The sequence below is a fragment of the Callorhinus ursinus genome, unplaced genomic scaffold (genome assembly GCF_003265705.2).
Source record: "Callorhinus ursinus isolate GAN/ISIS: 27379988/994484 unplaced genomic scaffold, GSC_fseal_2.0 scaffold46, whole genome shotgun sequence".
NCBI lineage: Eukaryota > Metazoa > Chordata > Mammalia > Carnivora > Otariidae > Callorhinus > Callorhinus ursinus.
Genome location: NW_027397108.1, coordinates 4,302,393 through 4,311,446, shown reverse-complemented (window position 1 = coordinate 4,311,446; position 9,054 = coordinate 4,302,393). Strand labels below are relative to the sequence as shown.

The 9,054-nt window shown below is 36.5% G+C and overlaps 1 protein-coding gene across 2 annotated transcripts in view; it reads left to right on the top strand.

Annotated features, from left to right (window-relative positions):
- Window positions 1-1,475: 1,475 nt before the first annotated feature.
- Window positions 1,476-9,054, top strand: part of LOC112814716 (uncharacterized) — a 696,136-nt gene continuing 688,557 nt past the window's right edge. For both annotated transcript variants that reach the window (XM_073882323.1, XM_073882324.1), the window contains exon 1: window positions 1,476-1,564. The gene's annotated coding sequence lies outside the window, so the exon portion shown is untranslated. The remainder of the gene's footprint in view (window positions 1,565-9,054) is intronic.

The window sequence follows — 9,054 nt, the reverse complement described above, 5'->3', positions numbered from 1 at the left end:
TGTTGCTCCCTCTGTCTGAAAGATTAATGTCCCCAGCAGATGAGTCAAACGTTCAACTTGTATTCTCATCTCGCCTCTCTTGCTGATCATGGATCCAGACCCTTCCAGTTTGGAATCTGTTTCCCTCCCAGGAATGCTCTTCTCTCTTTTCTTCTTGGCCACCACATATATGAACGATTCATACTAGACCCCAGAACCTAAAATGCTCTTCCTGAATACTCTCTTAAGACACAGCTTTCTATCTTGTCTGTCTCTCTAATGTAGCAGAGAGAAATTAGTGTCCAAGACAGCTCATTATTAATGTCTTTGGACTGGATTCTGGCTGAGAAAGGGGAACAGGAGGCTCTTCCTAGGGCTCCAGTTTTAGACGTGTAGGAGAATGTTCTTTAGCAGAAACATGCCATAAATACAGTTATTTTCTAGAAAGGATGCTAGGCAAAGACACTATGGGCAGGTTCCTTCTCTAGGGACCATATTCCCTGACAGAGCACACATCTGAGGGGGCTTAACCCCTCCCCTAGAATAAAGAGAAAAAAACCTAGAAATGTGTCTCCATTTACATGACAGATTTCTGGAAGACCACTGATGCTCTTCTGGACAAGTGACAAATTCTTCTACAAATCTATGATTACCTTACCACCTGGACCAAACTCTTATGATTCTGATTTTCTCCCTTCCAGATACCATCTGCCACCCCGCAATCCTGTGAGGCTGTTATCCTTTACCCCATTTTAAAAATGATGAACTTAAGGAAGATTAAGACATGTTCACAATTGTTTCCCAGTTAGTGTCAGAGCCAAGATTTGAACATATGTCTCTGGGTCTATAACACACTGTTTCTATCTGTTTGATCACCCTGATTCCAAAAATAAAGAAAACGAAACAATCATTTAAAACAACTTTTAAACATGACCTTTAACTTTCCTAATTTCTTCACTCTGGGATGTTTACAGAGAACATTTTAGACTTTTTAGGAGGAATTCAGAGACTGTGTAGGAGACATTGACTCCATTCATCCACCAACACAAAGTGCCAGAATCTGTTTCCAAGGGGAGAAAAGAGAAGAGGAGAAGAATTCAAAGGAGGGGCAGCTGCTGAAAGAACTTAAATTTTTTAAAGCTATAAAAGAATACATGCTTATTGTACACATTTTAGATAAAACAAAAAAGTATAAAAAACAACAAGCACCATATTTAGTACTAAATACTAAAATGTAGTGGGCATCTATTATTTTTCCACATAACCTCTCATGCTTACTTTCCCCTCCTGCCTTAGGAAACTGAGTCTTCATTTTCTCTGGTAATCTCTTTTCCTGCTCTAACTTTATAGTTTCCATGGAAACTTCCATTGTGTTCCATGCTTCATTATACCCCTTGGGCTGCCTCCTACAGGCCACAGGTGATTGGTCCAGGAAGATCACCTGACCCAATTTCAGCTAATCACAGCCTTTCCCTTGGATTTTTAACTGTGAAGCCGGAAAGAACATCTGTCTTCTTCCAGGAGCAGAAAGTATGAGATGAAAAAATATATATGCAAAAAACACTCAATACCTCTATTTCTACAGGTTGGTAAAAATCCATTTCTGGTGATCAGGGATAATAATGGCTGCTTGGGTTTAAAGCCTTTTTAACTCTTTACCAGCTGTGTGGCTTGGGCAAGATATTTCACCTTTCTTAGCCTCAGTTTCTCCATCCATAAAGTGGTATTCTGAGGATTCCATTAGTTACTAAATGTCAGATGTTTAGATCATTGCCATGTACACAGTAATCACTCCATAAGTGCTCATTACTGCTAGCAGCAGTGGCAGTAAGTAGTACTAGCAGTTCTGGTAAGGATGGCAGTATTACATGCAGACAGCAGAGTGGGCAAGAGAATCCAGGTGGCATTCACGTTTCTTGGTTCAACTTTGTTTCTAAGATCTGCTGAAAACTTTTTCTTCTCAGGGTTGGTCTTTCAAACTGTTGTAGGATTCTGTGAGTCAAAATAATCCATTTTTATCTGATCTGGGTGACTTGAATTTCTTATGCTTGCCATCAAGAGTCCAATAACTAGATTTATTGGCACTTAACATATTTAATATAAATGAGCTAATTATGAAAGTAATATAACAAATACCCCTGTCCATTAATTAGAAATAATAAAACTTAACATTTTGATATTTTTGCTTCAGATTTTTATATTCATAATTATTATTATCATATAAAATGTGACATATTGGTAAAGCCTCCTTTGAACCTCCACCAGCCACATTGCCCTTCTCTGTTTCCCAAAGAATGCTGCTGTCTTGGCAAATACCCTTCACTTCCATAATTTTATTCATTTACTACATCAGTATGTATCAGTAGATAATATATAGTATGAAAATACATTAGTGGTATATTATGCAGTGCTTATCCTTCTGCAACTTGCTTTTAAAATTCAACATACTTATAAATCAAGTTCTTTCACTTAAGTGTTGAATTTTTCATTATTTGAATATAAGGTAATTTATCTGTTTCTCTCCTGATGAACACTTAAGTGTTTTCTCTTATTTATTTATGTATTTGTTTATTTTGCTCTCACAAACTTTTAACATGTTTGTTAATTTGTGTGTGTGTGTGTGTGTGTGTGTGTGAGCATTTCTCTTAAGTACATACCTTAGAGAAGTGACTATTGCTGGTTGGCAAGACTTGGATGTTTTTAACATTACTAGATGCTATCATACTGCCCAAATATCCATTTATCAGTAGTGTACACATAATCCCTCCAACATTTGATATTGTCATTAAAAAATGTGCCACGTTTTTGGGTAAAAATGGTATTTTATAGTTGTTTACATCTCCTTGATAAATTGGAAAGTTGTGGAAATTTTCATGTATTTTTTTCATTTTATTTCATTTTTTATGAACTAAATGCGTATAGCTTTTGCTAATTTCTGTAGTGAGCTATTTGCCTTTTCCTTACTGAGTATTAAATGTTCTTTATATATTCTGGTACTAATCAATTGTCAGTTAAAGGCATTCTCCTGGGCTGTGGCCTGTCTTTTGCACTTTAATGGTATCTTTAGTTATATAGAAACTGAAAATTTACTTTTAGTTAGAATTTGCATTCTGTTTCTTTATGATTGATGCTTTTTGTTGTCTCATTTAAAAAAATTCACTATCAGTTACTTATAAATATATTATTTCTTTCTTGTTAAAGTTTTGATTTTTGTTTTTAGGTTTTTATACATTTATTTCACCTAGAATTTATTTTTCTGTAAGGACCTAATTTTATTTCTTTCCTAAGTAAATATCATTTGTAGCAGCACATTTTAATAAATAGTCCATCATTTTCTCACCAATTGGTAATGTCTTGTTGTATCAAGTCTTGTTGTATCAAGTATCCATGTACATGTGACTCTGTTTCTAGGTTCTCCATCTAATCCCATCCCGTCCCATCCTATCCCACCGCAGATCATGCTATGCCATTCTGTCCTGTGTTTTGTGTATCCCTGGGTCATGCTTAATTGCTATAGTTTAAATATCATATCTCATGGGAACATACCTATGGTGGTTTTAACACTTGTCTATAAATTCTTTGACACTTTCCCACTAAGAGGTCTAGTTCCCCACTCCTTGATTCTATAAAGGCTTAACTGACTATTTCAAACAGATAGGATGTTGTGTGACTTTTAAGGCTAGATCATAAAGTGTGATACAGCTTCCACATGGCTGTCTCAGGATCAAGCCATCATGTTATGAGGAAGCCAAGCAACCCTATGGAGGGGCCAAGTATAGGTGTTGCAGCCAACAGCCCAGCCTGGGTGCCAGCCATCAGTCAGCCTCAACAGCCATATAGGTGAGTTAATGAGCTTTTAGATGGTGGCAGCCCTGAGCAGTACTTTCAGCTTCTGCTGGTGCTTCTCAGAGTAGAGATGAGAGGTTTCCGCCAAGATCTGCCCAAACTGTAGATTTATGAACAAAATAAATTGTTTCGAACAACTTAGATTTGAGGGGTTTATTACACAATACTATGTATTGAAACAGTTTCCTCTTCTTATTCTTCTTCACAGTTGTCTTTGCAATTCTTGGATCTTTCTCCTTCAATATGAATTTTAGGATCTGTTTGTCAACTCCATGAAAAACCCTGTTGGGATTTTCATTGTAATTGTATTGAATTTATAGATTAATTTGGAGAGACTTGAATTTTTAATGGCATTTATTTGCTCATTTATAAATGTAGTATAAATCTATAAATTTTTATATCTTTCAATGATTTTTATTGTAATTCCTCCACACGTCATATATATTTTAATAGCTTTATTTCCTCATAGTAATTAAGCATCCTGATTTTTTTCTCTAATACTTTCTAATTGGTTAGTGCTGGTTTATAGGAATGTTATTTATTTATTTTTATTTAGACATCAGAAATCTTGCTAAGTTATCCTTTGTTTGTAGTAGTTTTATCCTATTGTATAATCCATAGGATGATATGTAATTTTTATATAAAATCACTTTTTTCTTTTTATTTCTAATCTTTAACTCTTATTTCTGTTTCTTGGCCTACCGCATGAACTAAGACCTCCAGAACAGTGGCATAAAAGTGAATGTAGGACATATGTCCATTTCCTAACTTTGAAAACAATGTTTCTAATATTTTACAGTTATGAATTTTATAGGAGGTTTTTAGAAATCACATGTATCAGGTTCAAATTTTTTTCCTTCCTAGTTACCTAAGATTTTCTCATAAGTGAGTATTTAAATTTTATAAAATGTTTTACCAATATTGTTTGAAATGATTATTTTCTGCTCTTGAGTCATCCTTGCATTTCTAGGATAAAAATCTGCATTATCGTTGGCTTCTTTTTCTGCGGTATATGGTCATGAAAGCCATCAGAGGATTAGAAGTCTATTCATAACCTCTGGGTTAGCTGGGATATAGGTAACATTTGATGATCCTTTCACCAGGGCCTTGCTGATTCTTTTTGATTCTCCCTTTAAATCTACATCTCATAGGTTGTGCTGAGTACTTCAATCAGGAGGTACAGAATGTCTGCTTGTATCTGTTTTTGATGTTAAAATTTTTCATTGAGTTCAGATATGGTCAACTCACTCCATCCTTTTATAAAATTCCCCACCAGCTTCCCACCTGATAGCTTAACTAGCTATCAGATAACTAGATAATCATTGCCCAGATCTATAATTTTATTAAATGTTGCAAAGTGGTGATGTTCTAAGCCTACCTTTGTTTCATTTTTTAACCTGGAATTTTTCAGAAAAGAAGCACTTTTATTTTCCCCTCTCTCCTACTTACTCTTTTAAACTGAGGGAGAATTCATCTAGGAAGGGGGGGCACAAATACTTGATTTTTCTCCTTTTTATTTTCCAGTTTTCGAAACAATGAGTTTAGTTTCCTAGCATCCTCTAGCAGGGACTGTCTTAGTTCATTCAGGCTGTTGAAACAAAATACCATGGACTGGGTGGCTTATAAACAACAGAAATTTATTCCTCATAGTTTGGGAGGCTAGAAATCTGAGATCAGGGTGCCAGTATGGTCATTTGAAGGCCATCTTCTGGGTCCCAGACTTCTTGTTCTATCCTCACATGGTAAAAGGGACTAGGGAGCTCTGTGGGGTCTCTTTCATGAGACATGAGGGTGTTTGTTCTCATGACATAAGTACCTCCCAAAGACTCCACCTTCAAAAACTATCACATTGAGCATTATTTCAATATATGAATTTGGAGGGTGGATACAAACATTTAAACCATAGCAATGACAGATTTTTAAAAAGAATATAATTATAAACACATGAATTTTAACATGATTTATATGTTTAAATCAGTGACAGATAGTATTCTTTTTATGCTCAAATTGCCCCATCTTTGGCCAATGGAATTTCCTTCAAGTTGGCTTCTCTGTCCTTTGATGTGATCCCAGAAGTCTTGGTGACTCATGCTTTCCTCTTTGTCTCTGGCTCATCTTGCTCATTTCCTGTTCTTAGATCTGCCATCAGCCATTTCTCCAAGGAGCAAGTACTTTCTATCAGTGAGAAAAGGTATTTTGAGACCAGAGTCTGGACACTGGGCTCTTTGTATTTGGTTTGTCATTATGCACAGGGCTTTTCTGCAGACAGCTCTAAGAAAAACACATTTTTATGAACAAGTACATTGAGTTGATACTGACGGTACAAATGCTCAAAACGAATATTTCTTTGCAGTTCTTTTGACCTTAGGATATACCCATTTGAGACTCGTGGTGAAATTATATTTTAAAGTCACTTGGAATAATGTCTTTTGATTATGTCATATATAGTTAGGTTCTTTGTTTCATTTAGTTTTCAATTTTGAGGTACTTTTTCTTATTCTGATTTCTTTCAATACAACTTGGTAAAACATTTACATAGCTCTAGCGGCATGTCTGAAAAACAAGACATATCTAGCTTTTACCCCGACTCTCCACCCTGTTCTTTCACTTGTCCCTACGTGGCATTTCTGTGTCTGCATTTTTAAATTAGAAGCAGGTTCACTTACACATTCTTCCGTAAAAGAGGAAATATACTCTACATGCTTTTCTGTTCCTTGCATTTTCAAAATTAACAGTATTTTCTGATGATCACTCCATAGCTGTATGTAGATCTCATTTATTCCTTTTTATAATGTGTGGTAGTTTATCCAACTAGTCACCTATTGATGGACATTTATATTATTTGCAGTTTTTTGCTAGTTAGTTCCCATCACCTTATTTTTTGCCAGTGTGTTTTGGGGATTTCTGAGTAAAAGGGTAAGGGCATGTATTACTTTGCTAGACATTTTAAAATTCCTTGCCATAGGGGTTGTACCATCTGAAAATTCTACCAACAAATATTAAAGCCCCTGTTTTTCCTTCACCAACACAGCATGTGCGTATGTGTGTGCACGTGCATGCGAGTGTGTGTATATATGTATGCAGTCAACCTTCATAGGCATGAAATTCTATTTAGCTATTTAGTGAACATAATAGGTATGAAAGTCTATTTAGCTGCAGTTTTACTTTTCATTTTTCTTTTATTAGCAAGAGTGAGCACTTTTTCACACATTTAAGAGTTGTGTTTCTTTTTCTGTGACTCCTTTATCTTTTCGTTTTTGTTTTTTTTTTTTTTTTGATAGAGGTTTGTTGAGCTTTTTTTCTTTTTTTTTAGAAACTTTTTATTTATTGGGGATGTTGACTTTATTGTGATATAGGTTGAATATATTTTTTCCTCTTTGTCGTTGCCTTTTGCTTTGCTTTTTTTTTGGTCATATATTGAAAAAAAAATTTTGCCATCTGTTCTTAAAATTGTTCCCCTCATCATTCCCTTATCCCACCCTTCTGACCTCAACAATTACTGGAAAGGGTTATATTTAAAATGCTGAGTTCTATAAAAGGCAAAGAAAAGCCCATTCTTCCAGAGAGCTGTGGTTGCCTTCAGGAGAGGGGCTCTTTGTGATCAAGATCTGCAGGTCCAGGAGGAAACCTACTTTCTCATGAATATTTGGGAAGGAGCTCCAGAGAATCCAAGTCACTGGAATTGTCTGGGTGTAGAAAGATCAGTGGCTCAAAGCCTGAAGTACAGGTTTGAATCCAGTTTTGTCACTTCTGGGCTAACTTACCATCCTCGAGACTGTTTCACTTCCTTCACGGGGTCAGTCAGGTAAAGTGGTAGCAGATATAAGAGGTTGTAAGGGGACCTTGCATTCAGTTAACTCTCTTTGACGAATGAAAGTGAGTAAGCCCCTTTTCTGCAATTTGGGTGTGGGAATATTAGCTTTTCCTTTCTTGGTCATCGTTTTTTCTACTCTTTGAGGGCAATTAATTTGATTAATTTCTACTTCTATGCCTGTGGTTCTTTCCAGCAAGCAAGTTACTGGTTTCCTTATTTGAAGGCTTTTACTTTCCATCAGTTCTCAGACTCCCATGGAACTCTGCCCACCAGCTGCCAGGCATTGATATTTCTTATATGAGTTACTGGTAGCTTGCATAGGTTGGAAATGCCCGCATGTCTTCCTTAGAGGCTGTTGCCAGGAGATCTTATGGTCTCATCATCCAAGGTTTTCCTTTACGTCTTAGATATTGTGCTTGAGATCGGCTAATAGTCAAAATTTTGCCTTCACTTTTAATATAGGGACATGTAAGTAATAAAAATGATAGAACAGAAAATATATTCTTGGGGATATTTTGCAGTGAATGAGCAAGTCCACATGACATATATATATATATATATGTATATGGTCAGTCCTGTTAGTTCTATGTCCAAAATATGTCACCCATCTGACCACTTTTCCCTGTTGCCATGCCACCTCCTCTGTCCAAGCTACTCTCTCCCCCCTGTATTCCTGCAAGAACCCCTTAACTCTGCTTACCTCTCGCTCACCTGCAACCCAGTCCTCTCCAGGAGCTCACGTGAATCTATCACTACATGATTGGAAACGACTGAGTGTCTTCTCGTTGCACTTAGAAAGAAATCCAAACTCCTTATTGCATCTGCAAGGTTCTGTGTGACCTGATGTCTTCTCTGGCCCCGTGGGCTTCTAATCTCCAAATCGTTTGGAGTCTCCTCTCATCCTGTCCTTCCTCTCATCCCTCAAACCGGCGAAGTTCATTCCTGCTTTAGGGCCTTGGCACTAGCGGTTCGCTCTGAGATGTTCGTCATGGAACATACTCTTTTTTTCTTTAATTGAAAGACAGTTGACATATTAGTTATAGGTGTACAACACAGTTATCTGATACTTGTAAACATTATGAAGTGACCACCACAATAAGTCTAGTTACCATCTGTCACCATACAAAGTTATTACAATATTATCGACTCTATTCCCCATGCCATACTTTACACCCCTATGACTTACTTATTTTATAACTGAAAGTTTGTGCCTTTTAATCCCCTTCACCTAGTTTGTTCATCCCCTGACACCCCACCCTGCTGGCCAACACCAGTTTGTTTTCTGTATGTATGAGCCTGTTTCTGTTTTGTTTGTTCATTTGTCTTTTAGATTCCATATATAAGTGAGATCATATGGTATTTGTTTTTCTCTGACTTCAGCTCACTTAGCATAATACCCTGTAGGCCTGTCCCAT